This window comes from Halichoeres trimaculatus, unplaced genomic scaffold, assembly GCF_033239565.1.
Source record: "Halichoeres trimaculatus isolate MK-OKI-2021-1 unplaced genomic scaffold, fHalTri1.1 fHalTri1_scaffold_9, whole genome shotgun sequence".
Taxonomy (NCBI): Eukaryota; Metazoa; Chordata; class Actinopteri; order Labriformes; family Labridae; genus Halichoeres; species Halichoeres trimaculatus.
The window spans coordinates 15965838-15985132 of record NW_027437188.1 but is presented as its reverse complement, the minus strand read 5'-3'; the positions used below and the strand labels follow the sequence as shown (position 1 = coordinate 15985132).

At 39.5% G+C, this 19295-nt stretch overlaps 1 long non-coding RNA gene across 1 annotated transcript; it reads right to left on the bottom strand.

The window, feature by feature from the left end:
- Positions 1 to 1609: 1609 nt before the first annotated feature.
- LOC141797560 (uncharacterized) lies at positions 1610 to 18449 on the bottom strand. The gene is made up of 3 exons (XR_012599089.1): positions 18387 to 18449; positions 6881 to 7028; positions 1610 to 1664 (listed from the first exon to the last, which is right to left on the bottom strand). It is a non-coding gene; the product is annotated as an uncharacterized LOC141797560 (long non-coding RNA).
- Positions 18450 to 19295: the final 846 nt, after the last annotated feature.

The following is a 19295-nucleotide window of genomic DNA, read 5'->3' as shown; positions in this document are numbered from 1 at the left end:
TCCTGAACAGGACAAGCGGTTCAGAAAATGAATGGATGAATTTATCTATCTACCTATCACAATAAAAGTCCCAGTGATGTTGTTCAGGTTTATTATGTTTTTTTTATAAAATAGCAACATCAGGGATTGGGATATGTTTAGCAGTTAAGCATGTGTTAAACTGACTTTGCAAACATGTAAATTTGAAAAAAATGTACAAAATAACCACAAGGTCACAGCAGAGAAACTTACATTTGAAGCACACAGATTAAAGATGGGGATAGGGCAAGATGAAGGAGGAGAGGAGAAAGAGGGTTAAGAGAGGAAAAGGATGGGAAGGAAGGAAGAAGAAATAAGGGGGAGGAGAAAGAGGGGGGAAAAAAAGAAAATAAGAAAAGGGGAAGAGGAGAAGGAAGGAAGGAAGAAAAGAAGGAAAGACTGGGATAACGGAAAAGTCCTCTGGAATTCTATTCATTGGTTGTTGAGATTGTGTTGTTTGACTTTTTGTTTGGTTCTGGTATAAAGTTGTACAGTAAGAAGGTTAGGCACATATGAGCTAAGTAGCTTCAGCCTAAACCTTTTCGGTCAACATGGTTTTCAGTGGTGTTGCTTTGGTTGGTATACTTTTAAATATGATTGAATAAACTAAACTAAACTAAACTAAACTAGAGATTCAAAATAAAGTGTTTCATCAAAACACTACGTGCTGTGTGGTGCCACAGGAGTTAGGGTTGCCCTGCCCTGCGATTGACTGGCGACCAGTCCAGGGTGTACCCCGCCTCTTGCCCTCGGACAGCTGGGACAGGCTCTAGACACCTGAGACCCTGAACAGGATAAGTGGTATGGAAATGGATGGATGGATCAAAGCATGGCAGTAAAACATTCAGAGATAAAGCTCTGCTCATATCTTGTCTTGTCTCTAATTGATTTAGATCTAGTTTATGGATTTATTAAATTCAAAGAAGCTCAATCTCTTGACACCAGGCAGCAAAACACCATGTCAGAGTTCAGACAAGCCAGTTAGCATCCAACTGGGATCTGTCGGCATGCAGCCATGCTCTGAAGCTAAATCCACTCAGTCATGTTTACATTGTAGAAAACATGTTTTTCTTCACCGTTCAAAGAACAAACATGTCTGTTGGCAGGTTTTGTCACAATTAATTGATACGTTTTTTTTTAATCGTCCTCTAAATTACACTTCTGTTTTCAAATGTGTTTGTTGACAGGAGTAAGATAAAGAAAACTGTTAATTCTCAGCAGGCCCAACTCCAGGAAAATGTGAAGAAGCAGGATTAAAATGCCACACAGTTTGATGAAAGAGAGACTTGACTAGAAAATTATAATACTATTGTTGTTGTATTTTTTTGTTAGCGTGTTTTTTATTATTCAATTTTATTTTTTAATATATATATTTTTTTAATTAATTTTCACAATACAACTTGGATTTAATTTTCTCAATTTCCTTTAGAAACCACTTAGCAGCTTAAGAGCATCATTGTTCCTTACTCTGTATTTGTGGTTGCACCGTGGTGACCCGGCCTGCTTGAATGTTTAGGCTTTCTGCCAGTTGGGCCAGAACAAACTCACCTCTTTCTCTTCACAGATATTGCTGATGATGGAGTTGGAAGCTGGACTGGCAGAGGGACCAAGAACTGCCACCAACCCTTTAGACATGATCTGGCACACTGAGGGGAAACAGAGAAGGGATGGAGGAGAGAGAAGAGACAAGAGACAGTCAGTCAGTCAGTGATGTCTAGGAAAGGAAACTACAGTCAGGGCAATAACAAAGTCTGTCTTCAGCCAGATGTTAATGGATGCACATGCTGACTAACTCAGCCTCTTAACAGATACTGTTCAGAGCAGCGCTTTTACTGTCCTATGAAAGCATTAAACATATGTGTGGGTTTCACATGTGCAAACCAATGCATTTGTCCATGATGAAACACTTATATACTGGATGTCCTGATGGATTTTGACACATTTTTATCTATTTACTCTAGGCACTTTCAAAGCAGACAAAATGATTTAAAAATGGAAGAAGATGACAAATAGACTAAGTTTCAGAATGTGAGAAAGGGAGAGGGAAGAAATAAGGAATCAGGTTACCTTGAGGCTTCAAAGCTGATCTTTCAAGATTTGTACATGAAGATTATAACATCCCCAAAGGTGACAAATGCAGATATCTCATCTTTTTTTATGTTGACATTAATACTCTTATAAATACTGTACCTGAGGGGATGAAATAATAAAACTGATGTTTACTCTCCCCCAAAGTACACAGGCCACTGGCTTTAATCTTCCGTTCTGGAAAACTAGATGTCATTTCTCACATTTTATAATCCCTGACTTCTAATTAAACTGCTGGAGTCACTGATGTAAGCCAGACACAAAGACAGACACTTTGTACTGAATGGACCTGTGTGGGGACAGTGGGTGTGTGATGATCTTAAGGTGTCAGTTATTTTCAGATGTGGTGTGAAAGAGGCTGAGATGGTGGATGTTTACAGATCTGTGGATCAAATGATAAACCAATCCCTCATAAACACATGAAAACATACCGTGTGTGTGTGTGTGTGTGTGTGTGTGTGTGTGTGTGTGTGTGTGTGTGTGTGTGTGTGTGTGTGTGTGTGTGTGTGTGTGTGTGTGTGTGTGTGTGTGCGCGTGTGTGTGCGTGTGTGTGTGTGTGTGTGAGTGTGTGTGTGTGTGTGTCAGTGTGTGTGTGTGTGTGTGTGTGTGTGTGTGTGTGTGTGTGTGTGTGTGTGTGTGTGTGTGTGTGCGTGTGTTTGTTAACAAGCCTGCATGGCTTCACAGAATTATGAAGCTGAGTGATCTTACTTCCAGTAAACATGTTACCCCTCTCTGTGGCATGATGATTTGCTGTGCCTCTGCACAGCTATCATTTTGTGTGTCAGTGTGTGTCTGTGTGTCTAAGCTAAAGCGAAAGAGACAGAGAAAACATACTTAAGTATGTGTATAACCCTTACCTTTTCCCCAGTGTATTTATCACTCCTACTTGGCATTCATTACAAACACATCGAGTTGTCTATGGGTGCAGTGATGTGTGAGAGCAGGACTATTGTACTCACAGTACACTTAAGGTTAGCTGGTCAGTTGAGTCCATTTTCTCCATTTCACATTGACCTTTACTGATCAATACAAGCTATTGGAGCATTGGATTATAGGACTAATTAGAAGACTGTAATGAGCTCAGCCAATGACCTGGTAGGTGGGTTTACAGGGAGATGAAGAGAGGGGTAGATGGAAGAAAATAAAGAAATGCAAAATGATAGCACAGCATTTAAAGGGATAGTTCCGTTTTTTTTTTTTTGAAGTGGGGTTGTACGAGCTCTATGTGACCACTAAGGACATTAGATACAGTAGAAAGTGGTCTCCTCTCCCTCAGTAAGACACAAACTGCAATCGATGGTGACAAGGAAATAGGCGCTAACAGGGAGAGACCGTACCAAATTCAAAGGCTATTTTCTCTGCCTACAAGAACTAAAATCAAAAAGTAATACCACAGTTTAAGAGTACCCTACATAAAATAATTTTTAAGTGCAATAAGTCTTCGGAAATATAAACATTTATCGGGACCTAACTAACTGGTCATGTGTCCTTCCGCGCAGCGCTAGTGCGCTCCGTCCCCCCTCCTCCTTTCAGCTGTAGGGAATGTAAACAAGCTATGCTTCGGGCACCGGTTGTAGCCTTGTGTAAGTTTGATCAAGTATCGTAATTCTTTTGTTTGTACTCTAAGGATTGTGAGGCAGCGTAGGAAATTCAAAATGAGTGACTATGACAGGGACGATGAAGTTTCATTCACTTTGGAACCAAAAGGATACCTGTATGAACCGGAGTACACAGGAGAAGAGCTGCTACAGATGGAGACTGAAAGGAATACAGAGGAAACATCCACGGACACTATCCCTTTAAACTAATATTTTTTGAGGGCATGTTGCCTTCAGTTTTAATTTGAAGTGAAATGACGTCGGACACTGGTCACATATTTCTGATGTGATACTGTTAAAAAGGGTAAAAAACAAGGTCATAAGACCAAGATATGATTAAGGACCCGCTCACACTGGCAAACCATGCCTTGCTTAAGCACGATTCACTTCTCTGCCTTGGCACGCTTTGGAGAGCTGGGCTTCGGTATGGTTTACTTCATGCACGAGCAAAAGCACGCGGATGGCGCGTGTGATCCATGACATACAATCACCGCAAGCGCAAATCTCTGCAATCATTTTAAACGACGCGGGGTTGTTAGAGGGCTGTGTCTGGTGAAAACAACTCACCATAAGTCCAAAAGTCTCTGAAGTTGTAGCAGAGTTGTCTGTGCCTCATTGTGCTGACTCTGATGAGATCACTTCATGTAAACAGACGCTTCACGATGACGTAGGTAGGCCATGCGCGTGTATGATACCTGCTAAAGTCTGGTTCATACAGGGGTAGTGTGACCGCTGGCCGTGCTCTCCAGCTAGGGAACAGCGCTGCGGTGGGGGGGCAGTCATGCTTAAGCACGGCACAGTTTGGATGACCAGTGTGACCGCGCCTTCAAGAGAACATAAGAGCCAGATTAAAATGTCTTGTGCACACTATGGTGCATCCATATGTTGTTACTTCATCAAGAAAACACCATGATGCTGCAGTGAGGTGGACTTTTAAAATTTTAGCTACAAAATATCACCTGCACATTTTTTGTTATTATTTGGCATGCTAGTGCCTGGTTATGGGAGAAAAAAAGGGTTTTGAGGCCTGTAAACTTTGACTTTAGGATTTAAATAATTTGTGCGGTAGTATTGATATTGCTTGTATGACTACATGTAGCTTTAAAAACAACATTTAACTATTACTTTTAGCTCTTTGACTTTAAACTTGATACAACTACATAGAAGGCTTTTTCAACTTGACTCTTATCTCAAGCTATTTCTGCTTTCATTTAGTTTAAGAAAGGATCTGGGGATGGCACACTACTTAAAGACTGGGTGCTTGAAATGAAAGGGTGGGGCTCATCTGAGCAGGTAGCTCTTCCTCAGCAATATTTCCATCTAACTGCAGCCACTGATCCGTCCTTGAACTAATTCCTGCCTCTAATTAAACACACATGCTCACACTTTAACACACACAAGTCAACTGAACTAATACACACTAAACCCAGTGTGCACTAACCAACACATGCTTCCTCCTGCACATCCACACACCAACACACGGAGAGGAGAAAACACATTTAGGAAGGGCTTGTAGTAAACCAGGCATGGAAAGTAATACAGTTTCCTTTTGTGATAAGTGAAGCGGTGTTTTTGTGGATAAAGCGGCTCAACTGAAGCTCTTGGGTTTGTCAAAGTGTGAATGTGTTGTATTGAAAATCAATTCCCACACTTCTTGTCAAAGCTGTTTGTATTGACTGTGTTGATTTCTGGAGACTCTTACAGTCCTACACTGATTTTGGATACTTTTCATTAGGCATTAAAACAGCTTAAACGATGAACACTGAGTCAACAAGAGACCACTCACTCTGCAGCAGTTAATACAACTACTGAGAAATTGTGCATCTCAAACAATTTGAATTGGAATAAGACAGGGTTTAAAATATGGATATGTTCAACTTATTGAAAATTATGTTAGGATATACACCTGACACTTAGTTGAAGCATCTATAAGAAAACCAACTGTGTCCAAAAAGAGTGGCATAAGTCAATTAGCCTTTAGCTCTGCTGGGTTTCTCTTCCTTTGATTGTGGCTTCTAGCTGGTTTGCAGTTTTAGTCAGGTGTTTGTCATGCCCCTCCTAAGGTCAAACATAATAAAATAAACTTGTATTCAAGTCCTTCTCCCTCTAGACAATAGGGTCTTGATAAAAAAAAAAAAAAAAATGAAATGCAACATTTGATGTCATACAAGAAATCCAGTCTAGTTTTCTTGTTTTATTAGCCCAGGTAAGAGGCTTCAGATGTAGTCGCTGGTTTAGGAGTCATTTGAAATTAGAGATTGCAGCCTTTTTGGCTCTTCTCCAGAAGACTTGAGGCAGTGATGCTAGTGTCAGTCCACCTCTTGTAAGGGTTTTCCAGTTTCTATTTTTTTTTTCATCATTTCTTAAGCTTTAGATCACAATAATAAAAAACTGAAACTGAGAAGCACTTGCTATACAGTATATTAGTTTAAATGTAATGAAACATAATATATCATATTTATTACAGTCTTACATAGCATAATGGAAAATACTCATCATCTATAATTGTATCATTTCATAATGCCCTGTAGGTACCTCGACTGCAATAAATGGGGTCACATTGAGTCATGTAACCAATCACTTGACATCTCATTATGTCAGATAAGGAGAATATCCACTGACCCTTTAGGTTAAGCTTTTTTTCACTCATACAAAGACATACTTCATCAAGCTCTCTTTTTCTTTACACAAAATGTTTTTTGTTTTGTTTTCACACAACCTCTCACACAGTTCCCCACTCACTTCTTAACATGACACCTCATTATATGTACCAGCCTGTTACATATTTCCAATAATTTTTTTTGTGTCTTTTCAGAGAAAATATGCAATCAGAGGTATCTGTGTGTACAAGATTGGAAGAAGCAGGCAAGCATAGGCTCAGATTGCAAAGACAGGCTGTTCTCAAACTGAGAGGCTCTTCTTTGCTTCTGACTGCAACAAGCTCAAAATCCATTACTCTTTTTTTACACTGACTGCACACACACACACACACACACACACACACACACACACACACACACACACACACACACACACACACACACACACACACACACACACACACTAAACACACTAAACACATATTGACCAACAGCTTTTCATCCGTGTGAAAAACTGCACACATCAACACCCTCATCCTCACTAATTAATTGGCTCGTCTTCCTGGTGCTACTCACTTGTTTCTCCCATCTCATATTCAGTGCCTCTCAGCATCTAGTTTTCCAGTAGTGGAGCGGTTACTGCTCCTGTTGATGCTGTCTTTGGCCAGCTTGATGGCCAGACGCTCTCCTCTGCTGCTCTCCATCGGGTCATCAAGAATGGCAGCTGAGGAAAAAATGGTAAAAGGAAAACAATTAATTGCCTCATGGTACATGCTGTTTTCCAGAGATCACTCAATTGGATTTCATGTGAACATTGGTCATGCATTAAAGAACATTTTTCCCCGCTTAAAACTATAAAGAAGTTGGCCTACTAAATGTTGCTCCCAGGGTGTATGAATTTATTACCGCTAAAACTTGTGTGACATTTTATTGCACACTTATCTCCATTAATCTAAAAGTGGCTTCAGTGGTTAAGTACTGCTCTTGATAAACCCATAACCTCACTGTGGGAGCAGCTTTTGGAAAGTAAAATCTGCTGATGTTCTGAGAGGATGAGACAATGTAAATATCAAATCAAAGCAAAAAGGCTTAAAAGCTTCAAGACCTCGCTTTAATATTTCCATGACAACTTCAAAAACTTCACTGTAGAATGTTGACTAAAAAAGTGCCTAATGCTGTGCTTCCATCCAAAATATTAAAACTTTATTCTCTGTACTATCATTAAAAAGATGCTACAATATGTAATTATGCAGGATTAAATCAATTGGCCAATGTAGCATGAAGTTATAATGACACATCAAGCAAACAAGTTTTCTTGTGATTCGTGATCTGTGTGAGTTTTCTAGTGTTTTGGATTTTGTTTCTTCTGTAAGAGTTTTTGACTTTTAGATAAAGTTTTTTTGTTTAATCTGCAACTGGGTTTGTATTGTTTTTCCCTGTAGATTGGGTAACAGTCTGTCACTCTTCAGGCTGATGGATAAATAAAGAGAAAAAAAGTCTTGGAAAAAAGAAAAATATAAGCATTGCACCAGAAACTGACCAGTCACCCATTCATGACTCTGAGTCTGACCGTACATTATAATCTTGGTGTTTTGTGAGAAAATAGCAACCTTCCAGGATCACTGAAAATACAATTATGGTAGGCTTTTAATTGACATAATTATCCACAGTTGGCTTAAATTATGTCTACAACTGAAACAGAGGCAGAAAATATAGAACACAACTGAAGTGCTTGAAATTAATGAGGCTCAGTGATCTCAACTTGCCTTTATGGTGAAATCACTGTAAAATATCCATTAAAGAGAAAAATAGTGCAGGTAGAGAGCTGTAACTTCAGGCCTAATCATACTGGAACAAGACAGGTAGAAGGTGTTGAAGTGACCTTTTCCCTGCTGATCACACAGATGAATGAACAACTCACTGAAGCAAACAGAAATGAGACTCATATCATCAGGAATCACAGTCAGAGCACTCCAATATCCACAACCGAAGCAACTGCTCTGTTAAGAGGCACAAAAATGTCATCTAAGGTTGAACTCATCTGTGGCAGAGGTGTGAATGAAAAATATATTCAAGACATACCGAACTAAATGGCTTTCATCTTAATTTCATGAGCTGGAAAGGGCAATCATGGGAACATTATTTAAATAGTTTGATAAAATCAAAGGGTCAGTTTCAATTAAAAATGCATTTAAAGGTAAATAGGGGTCACGTGTCTATTCTTACAAACGAGTTGTAGTGAATGTGTTGCACAGAGAGCAGTATTTCTAATGAGCTTAATACATTCTCAGGACAAGCAGGATTGCTTATGATCAAAGGGGACATATCATGCTTGTTTCTCTTTTTCACTTTGCCAGACCAGGATGCCTGTAAATCATTTCTGCCCTCAGTACAAGTCATTTAGTTCCTTCATTGCCCCACAATAGCGTTCTCAATATCCTCATTTTAGGCCATTCTGAAGATCTCGTTGAAACGCTCAGTTTCGAGAATGACCTCCAGTAACCTCGCAACGTCACAGCCCTTTGTGCTCTGATTGGACAGTTCTATCAGAGGGGCGGAGGGAGTAGAGCCAGGGGGCGTTTTTTGCAGCATGGCAGTATTTACAAAATCGCCACATTGAATGGAGCAGACCGAGCGAGTTTGCTGTTTGCCAAAACTTCACCGTAAGGCATTGATAGCAGTAATAAAATGGCGGAGTGTAGGATACGTCCTTTTGTATTGGACCCCAAGTCAGACCCGGACGGTTCTGCAGCTCAGGAGGAAGAAAATCCACCTCTACACAGATCATCTCAGGACGCTTCAGTGTGGTGAGTCAAACGGTACTGTAACATGTATAGTTTATACGTGGAAATAAAGGCAGACTTCACCAATAAACTATTTCTATAGCAGGGCTTCATCCTGCTCCTTTACTTTTCTCTGTCTGTTTTATCCATCATGCTGAAAGTGTAGTCTAAAGATCGCCTCTACCGTCAGTTCGTCACTTTGTTAGCACTCAGTCAAGTTAGCCAGAGCTAGTAGGGAGCTTTATTTATACTCGGCTCTTAGTGGGTGTATCCCTCGGTGGCGGTTGTGTGACTAACTGGCATCACAGAGGAGGAGCTGCTTTGTCAGATTACTCCAATAAAAATAAAGGATCCTTGTGTCGTCATGAAGGTCGAAATCTCGAAGCCAAATGTCAATGACCTATTTTCAGAGGAATCAAATCTCGTTCTAGGATATCAGAAAAATACAATATCTAATTTTTTGAAAATTCAGGGGGTGAAAGGTCTTGTTTTCCACTTTATTATTGTATATGTAAGTATTAAATCACGGATCAGCATATGTCCCCTTTAATATTTATTTGAGATTAGGGAGTACATTCTTCAAAGATTTGAGTCCAAAGTTTTCATTATTCTGTTTTGCACACTCTGTTTGACCAAACATCTTACACCATAAATGGACCCAGCATTTACAACAAAAAGTGAACATTTTTTGCATTCATCGTTTAGCTTCCTGAACTTCATCTGTGCATTCAAACACACCAAAGCGAAACCCTGCAACAAAAGTTAATGTCAACACAGCTGCAAATTTAAACACTTAAAAACATCCTTTTCATTTAAAAAGTGTAAACTGAAGGATTAAAAGGAATGACAGCTAAGTGTTACTCAGATTGTTCATTCAAGTCATGACCCGCCGTTTAAGCTCTTCTCAAGGTGTATTCTTTATTTGCTAAAGGCAAGTTGCCTCCTTGAAATCAATGGCTGTTGTAATTCACAACTCTGACTAAAGAATGGCTTGAAAGATTACATGTGCAGAATAGAAAGAAGAACTTGTGAGGAAAACAGAATTTTATCAGTGTTTTGGTTTTATGGCTGACAGCTTGACTACTCTGCTCCACTCTCACTGATGTAATTGAGAGTGTTTTCAGACATAGCAGGGAGCTTTTTAAAGCAAAATATTCCACAAACATCACCAAATACCACATGGGGCAACAAACCATAGAGAAAAAATGACAGGCTTGAGAATATAGAGAAATATTTAACAGTTATATTGTTAAGCTATACTGGCAGAATTTGCAGGTATGAGACTGTATTTGCTGAAGAGTGCTATATTCTTTTTTTCCACTGGCAATTTAGCAAGCTTTGATTGCTTCAGACGTAAAATAAATTGGGGGGGGGACAATTAAGCTCTTAATAAATGTGATATGAATAGAAATCTTCTGCTTTAAATATTTTATGCTTATAAATTTTTGAAAATTATGGCCAACACTTATGAACATGCTTTTATCCACAGTAGAGTCACTAGCATGACTTAACCTTTTACGATTCACACAGCTACCAAACACTGGGGTGTGCCTTGAGTCACTGCCCCAGGTTGTGAAGATGCTGCAGTGATAATGAGGAGTAGAATGGGTTGCACTATTCAGAACGGATCATAGATTGCTGATGAATAGACGTAATATCTGGAACGTTACCTGCCTCTGTCTGAAACAGAGTTTTGATGGCGAGTACTGAATATGGGGCAGGCTTTGAGCCTCCATAACAACAGCTATTGGCTACCCACCTGTCAACCAGCTGAGCCGTCCCTCTGATGGGGTAAACTTGTCATATAAATATACAGTTACAAAAAAGTTCACCATGTGGTTTCTGGTACTTCCAGAGCCAGCCTCAAGCAGATGTTCGACAAACTACTGATTTTTGTGCTTCCACATATACTAGACTGGAGGTCACCGCTTGGTCTGTCTTTCCCTGTCCTGCCCCGCTATCCCATTTACGTGACAAACTTTGAGTGGATTTGGTAACGTTCAATCAAAACTTACAGATAAATCTGTTCAAATTCATAATTCAGTTAAATTGTGTATATCGACAGTTAAAAGCCGTAGTAGAGACACGCCCACATGTAGCAGCAGGACAATGCGGTCTGAATGTCTAGTTTGTTCTTCTATTTTGCAACCCTCAGTTAAATAATAGTGTGACACCATAGCAGCGCGACAAAGTGTACTTCGCTAATAAATCCAAAAAAGAAGAAAAATGCGGCATCCACCTATTTTTCTTTGTGAGTTTCATATGGCTCTTCATACAAAGTGCAATCAATCTGTGTTTCAGAGAAGGCTGTGTGCTATGATAAGAAATACAGCTGCTGTAACACAGTATGTAATGATTGTTTTGATCAGTCAACGGACTACAGTGTTGTAGCTCTACCTTTTGGGATCACATTGGTTTAGTCTAGTGCTCCAACTGAAGGGTCCCAAAAAGTGGGATGGCTTATCTCAGTTATTTTGGGATCTGGGATTAGTTGGTGGAAATGCTAAAAAAAATGTGTGACATGCCGTGACAAACTGAACTGAACCACTTAGTGGAAATGGGGTTTAAAATCCCAAATAACTAGCACTAAACTGAAAAACGTAAAAAATGTATGTGCTATTTCTGGGCATGTTGCAGGCAATCTACTAAGACTGCACGCGCAACTGATAACAGGTGCAGCGCTCCCTATTTGAATAAGGATTCAGCACGTGCTCCCTGATGGCGTGACACTTAGGCCATCATTGTGCACACAAAGCAGCCGGTCAGTGCTAACCATCAATGCCCTGGCAAGAGTCGGGAGGCCATTCAGTGGCAGTGGTCCTTCAACTGAGCTGCCGGCAAATGAAAAGGGAGGTCCACCCTGCTCTATGGAGATCGCAGGAGATGTACGTTTGTTACACACTGGTGGAGACCAGCAAAGCTAGCAAAAACAAAAAGCCCCAGTTAAAACATCAAAGTTCAAAAATGGCACTGTTGGATAGGTATGTCTCTACTATTTTCATTTCGGTCAGTCCAAATATGGAAGACCCTCTTCTTCCCTCGTCTTTCATTGCACCTCTCCCTCCTTCTTGCCATAATGACCGGAGGCGTTTGTGCGTAACGCTGTGCCATTTTGCACCTGCCTTTCAAACTTGCTCAACATAAATACTAAAACAGCAGCTGCTAACAGTTTTGGGTTTGAAAAATCCCATTGAGGGTGTTAAATGATTACAATTGCATCTCCACTCATAATTACACGTTGACAATCTGACCCAAGCATACTGCCTCCTTAAGATGACGCATGCCCTGAACCTCAAGTATCCTTCTAAACCAGGGATGTCAAACTCGTGCCATGGAGGGCCAAGAGGCTGCAGGTTTTCTTTCCAACCAAGAACTCCACCAGCTGATTCCACTGATTACCTCACCTTCAAGCAGAGAGCAGGGACTAATCAGTGAAATCAGCTGGTGGAGTTCTTGGTTGGAAGGAAAATCTGCAACCTCTTGGCCCTCCATGGCACGAGTTTGACATCCCTGTTCTTAACTCACCAACAACTTTGAGGTCTTTCAGACACTTTTCATCTGACTAAATACACTGCATCTAAAACAAACCTCAAAATTTGTTAGGCTCAAGTTTATAGCCTAGGGTGGCAAACACTGGTGTGGGCCTTGTACTGATAAAAGGTTATTTGTTCTTTGTTTTAAAAAAAATGTCGAACTTATTTCTGGGTCTGATGAGGTGTAGCCAATGCCAAATCCTCACAATATTGTCTCTTTTGGCACAATTCAGTTCTTGAGTTCGCTATTGCGCAAGACTGTTTCCTCACTCGACATATTCCACACATACCGAGAATGACCCCCACAGGGAGAGCCAAGGTGGATACTCTTTAGGCTTCACCACTTGTGGTGGCCAAGCACTGATTGGCAACCAGTGGTTATAAAAACACCCTGATTGTGTAACCTTGCCAAATCCTTGATTTCCATGGTCTAGCAATCATCTTATTTGTGTTACCATCTGAAACAAAGTTGGACCAATGTCTATTTTTTTTCAGTGAATGCAATTGCCACACAGACAAAAATCATGACCCTTCATCCACTGAGAACCACTGGTGTATTATGTGCTGCATATAGACTTTGAAAGTGATACAGAGAACATTACCATGAATGGGAGCACAGGGAAGTGATGTCATGGCTTTTTCAAGTACTTCTCACAAGAGGTGATTTACCATCCAACATGCTAGCCTCTTGCAGGGTTTTAACTGCTACACACTGAGTAAATACAATAAAATGCATTGAAACTTTATAGCAAGCCCTGTAAACTTTGCTATTCATGTACCTCACACTAACAGTCTTGTAAAAAAAAAAAGGATAGAGAGCTCTTACTGCAAGGAGCAATAAAGGAGAATGCTGTCTGTGACCTTCAGTAAAACATAAATAAGCATATTGTCCCACAGATACTGGTTAACAATTTATTTTTCTTAAACGTCATTTACAATCATGACTTTATGTGTCTTGAGCTTGGTATTCACAACAATGACACAGCCCTCTCGGTTTGAAATTTGTTTGCCTGCAATTTCCTCTCCTTCACTGTTTTCCTTCTATTAATTTCAGAAGAGCAGCTCTTCTCTAAAGTCAGAATAAAGTCATTTGAACAGTAGCCCATGTAAACCACAGCCAATTCAAACACAGGCACTGATTTTGTGATATCGCCATTCAGGATTAAAATATATCTGTATAGCGACAGTCAAGGGTAAAAAACTCATTATCCTTCTGAAGTATCTGCTGGCTTCTGTATTAACTCAATGGCTGCTGCTCTCTCCTTCAATCAGTCCAAGTGCTAAATGTGGATCAAATGAACTTGCTCTTCACCAACAGTACAGGGTAATTTATGGAAATGATCTCTCCAACTCTCAGCATTGCTGCAGGGAAAAGTCATTACCTTTCAGTGGGAGAGTTCAGAGGGACTTGGCCTTTGATCAAATCAGTGCTCTTCAAGAGTACAGAAAGTGTGGAGTGGTTAAACAGCATTTTTATTTGAACTGAAAATCAAAGGCTTCCATTTGAAATCACACACACTTTCGTGAGTTACGTTTCTACATGTACTGTCAGTTGTCAGATTGCTGCTTTTCTCACCTTGGATGATTGAAAAGCAAAAATAGCATGTACAAATTGTTCAAGTAACGGAGCAAAAAAAAAAGAATAATAAGCAATGCATGACAGGTAAAGATTTCTGTGTTTTGACCTATAGGAGATATTTATTGTACAATTAACACAGTCATGGAAAAACATTAGACCACCTGTGTTTTCTTTAATTTCTTGTTCATTTTAATCTCTGGTACCACTAAAGGTATAGTAACTAAAGAATACAACAAACATAGAAATGGAGCTGATTTCATAATTTTTCACATCCTTTCTGACATGCTGAAACTTTATTGTATTCCCTGGGTATAAGAGGCCATTTCCTATCATAAGCAGTACTGCACATGCAAAGGCTAAGACTGGTTTCCTGCTTAGATTCAAGCTGTAGCACATTTCCGGAGTCGTCAGCTCTCACATAATGCCTGAAAAAATATATAATGATATGAAGCCACAAAGGCAGCCATATTGGCACCATCGGAAATTGGCATGAGTGAGAGACAGGTAGCCCATAAACTGACAATCTCCAAGACAGCCATAAGATACATCAACAAAAGGCTAGCCGAACATGGTACCATCATATTGCTAGCTGGTCGAGGCACCGTGCACTCATCCATTCCCGTGTCAGGAATTGTCAGGGACCTTAAAAATGAGTGGGCACTGTTGAGAAATTTCACTTGTTCAGCAATGACAGTGTGAAACTGACTACTTGAAGCTGGTCTTAAGTCACACAGGGCACAGAAGAAGCACTTCATTAACGACAGGTAGAGGAAGGCCTGGTTACTCTTTGCAAGGGATCACAAGGATTCGACTGTTGATGATTGGGGCAAAGGTTCTCTCAAGTAATGAATCCAGTCACTGACGATCAATCAACCAAATGCTTTGCATCAAAGAAAGATAATTTCTCCCAAAAATGTAGAAATATATATCAAGACTTTAACAATAGTAGAAAATTAAAGGTCAGGTTGTAGACTTAAAACACTAGAAACAAAGACCCTCTGTGAGGCACCCTTTAAACACTACGGCCTACATTTGTGTAATAGCTGGCCTGTAGACCTGAAGGCTGCACAAAGCTTCAACATATTCAAAAGCAAACTCGAAACCTACCTTTTTAGTCCAGCAATATGCTGAGCTTTACTTACTTATTTACTTCACAGGTTCTGATCTTAATGTATTTTAATGTCATGTAATTTAATCTTTTATAGTGACACACATTTATTGATAATGTTATCTAACTATATTGTTTATCTTTTTTTATTTTGATACTTACTTTATTACGCTAATCAGCATTTTGATAATGTAAAATTTTAGTATAGTATCTTGTACCCTTTTATTGATTTAGTCTTTTAGCCTTTTGGGGTACTTACTCAGATGTGCTCTAGTTTAATGGATTTCACAAATAACTTGTGTTCACTTGTGGAAACCAAAACAACTGAAGAGGGTAATAGAGAAATGTATTTTTTTCCCCTTCTCATATTAGCCAAAATTAAATAATGATTTCCAAGTATTTGACACAACAACAGCTTGAAAGTTATGTTAGTAGTTCTCCCACATGGAAATAGGTTTGACTGATCGATGCAATTACTCATCTGGGAGCAGAAAGCTATCTCTTGTACTTTTTATTGTCTTGCCTTCTTTTCGTTTCTTTTCAAAGACACCGTTAATCGGCCTCAGTATTTATGTAACTAAAAGTTGTAATTCAAAGTCTCAGCAATTACAGTTGTTTTCAAAATTCCATCAGCATCATGTCCCATTTAATCAACGATTGCTCGACATTAATCAGTAGAGACACTAGACGGATATCAAAGCCTTTTAGTGTCAGATGTTCCCTGTTTATTTGTGAATGTGTTGATCCGTGTGCACACCTGAGTGTGCCTAACCACACAAGCACTACTGGATGTCAGCAGATGAAAATGCGGTGTGTCATGCTTGTCTAATGGCTGTTTTATTCACTTGGAGCAGCGTGATTCTGAAGTATACCAGAGCCAATCTGTCTGCTCGTCTGACTGCATGGCAAATAGAATTGCCAGTTCCACACTTTAATCAATCTCATTTGCGAGACCTGTGGTGTGCACAACCGAAGGATGGAGTGTTATCTTTCATTACAGAAGACCAGGCGACAAGGAGCTGTTTTCCCAGTGTCATGTAATGTAATTAAAGAACACAAACACTTCACAAAACACCTGAGTGGTCTAGTATGTTAAGTCTGAAATCTGAGGTGGGATGCTGAAGCTGACTCCAATGGCTTGTTTAACTTCTCACAGTCATTTTTATGAAAGTATACTTAATGTAAAGCTTTTGGTCCCAGTAGTGATAGGGGAAGAAGTACAAACTCACATGTTTCCAGAAAAAAAAAACAGTGATGATTATTGGTTTGAAATATAAAAAGGGCCATGTTTTGTCTTGTGGCCTTCTTCAGGGTTTGAAATTAACATTTTAAGAATGAAGTAGAAACATTTAACTGGGTCTCTCGGGTTCATGAATTTAAAAGCTGTCCACACAATTCAAAAAGACACTGTCACACAGTTTAATTATCAGAGAGCAGTAATCTTTCAGGGTTTTTTTTTTTCAATTATTTTTTAATGCTCTTTGACACCATTTCCCTGCAGACCACTTAGTGCCATATTAAATGAAACAATAGGGACACCAGAGGATAAAACCTCTGGGGTTGATCAGACAGGTCAGGTAACTGTCAAAAACTCACACTTTTACATTTATATGATAATAATGATTAGTATAACAAAACCGTAAAACAGATGGTAATTTATTATGTACTGCCCTTGAGGATCCCCTATTAAACTGTCAAAGGAGCTTAAGCATTAGACTTACTTCACCCAGTTTTCTCAAGTCTAGTCCTACCCTTTGTTTAAGCAGACGTTTGAGGTTTTTCCTGAGATTTACCATGAAGTTTGGTCTTTAGGGTAGGTGTCTGATGGGTATATCTGCCATACTTTTCATTTTATGGGCTCAGAGGTGATTTCTATCAGACCTTCAGGGCCTCTGTTAAATTTTAGAAAAAGAAGAAGAGGAAGAATGAGTTGGAAAGTGCCATAAAGAAAAAGCTAAGCGAATGTTGAAGGGTCTTAGCACTGCCTCTTCTAAATGTGTGTCATTGAGCATCAGTGCTTACACGTGTCCATGATATCGTGAAACATGGTCTCGTCTCACTTAAATGTTTGAGTGACGTGTGTGCATCAAAAGTAGACTGAAGTCAAAACACTGTTCATTATGAATGGGCTGACCCTACTGAGTGTCCTCACTATCACCACATTTTTTTTTTCTCTTAAGTTTTTCTTTCTTTCTTTCTTTCTTTCTTTCTTTCTTAGTGAGTCATTTATGACAATTATATAAAAACCAACATGTATACATCCACAATACCTCAATATAAACAGTGGAAAACACAGCTCCTTCAGAGCCTCTTACACAGTGTATCTTACTTAGAGAAAAAAACGGAAAGAGAATATATAAAACACATTGCTAAAAGACATTATCAAAAGACAAATTAAATTGAATACAAAAAGGAAATAAATAAAATCAAATAAATATATAAAATAAATATATAAATCTGCAGCTGTTTTTGATGAACTCTCTCTTGGAATAGCTGCTGATGGTATCATCAACTTAAAGTTCCCAGAAATTCAACTCAGTATAGTGATGTTGTTAATTCAATCCTGGACGGGCCTCAACATGTTTGTATATCACCTTTCACTCATGAAAGGTTTATATTGAGCAATGTGCTCGGTATGTGTATGACACCCTCAGGGACTCTCAGGAAGATAGAGGAGTGTTTATTTCTTGTCAACCTGTGCACAGTATCACACTATGGTCTAATGTGATCCAGCTTAGTATTCAACTGTAGAGCCGTGCTGCTTTAAAACCAGTGTTTCTCAACCCTGGTCCTGGGAACCCCCTGCCCTGCATGTTTTGGATGTTACCCCACTCCAGCACACCTGATTCAAATGAATGGCTCGTTATCAGGCTCGAGCAGAGCTTGATGACGAGCTGATCATGGAACGTAAAAAACATGCAGGGCAGGACGTCGTGAGAGTCCGGAGGGAAAAAACAAAAGAGGTGGAGGACCCAAATGCAGATAAAAGAAACTTTATTTTAACTGAATTCAAAAAATTAAACTGAAAATCCAAAAACTAAAACAAAAGAAACAAAACCAAAAACACTGGAAAACTCACTGGAGAAACAAGGCAGGAGGTGAACGCAGACAGGGACAGCAAACAGGCGACAGCAAATAATGAAGCCACACCAAGCACACAGTACACAGAGACTATATAGACAGGGCAATTAACCACAGGTGCAGAACAAGACACAGGTGAAACACATGAGGAGCAATCAACCAGGAGGGAAACACAAGGAGAACCAAACCAAACACAGGAAAACTCAAGACCGAGACTAAATACACTAAAGACACTAAAACACTAGAAATAATCACAAAAAGACATGCACATGACAAGAACCAAATCAAAACCACAAGAAGCACGGACTAAAGACAACAACAAGAGACCCAGACATTCCACAAGAATAACACAGGTTACACAGAACAAGAACAGAATTGCACATAAACACAAGAGGGCAGAAACACAAGAAAACCCAGAAACACAGAAACCAAAAACCCAAACCATGACACAGGGGGTCCCCAGGACCAGGGTTGAGAAACACTGTTTAAAACAACAGCTAACCCAATCTAAGCACACACTTAGATTATGTCACACTTTTCATGGCACATAAGCTGCAGCAATACAATGAGTCATATGCTTCAACTTGATATTAAAGGATATTAAAGTCAGTAACTATAGAAGTTGGCTTAAAGCATAAAAGATCTATTGGATCATCGCTGCAACATATAAGCTGGGACCACTTAGGTTGATTACAGAAGGATCCCATTAAGGATCACTCTCAGGTTAAAATGGTTACAGTAAATCCACATAGCGTGAAAATGAAGCACAGGCGTACTACGATTAATGAACACAGACAGAGCGGGATAGAATGGTGGTTCCATGAGAGAAATGGTGGTACATATCCAAAAAGAGCCAACAGCATGAATGGTTGGTTAGTTATTCAGCCAAGAGTTTCTCCAGTGTGTA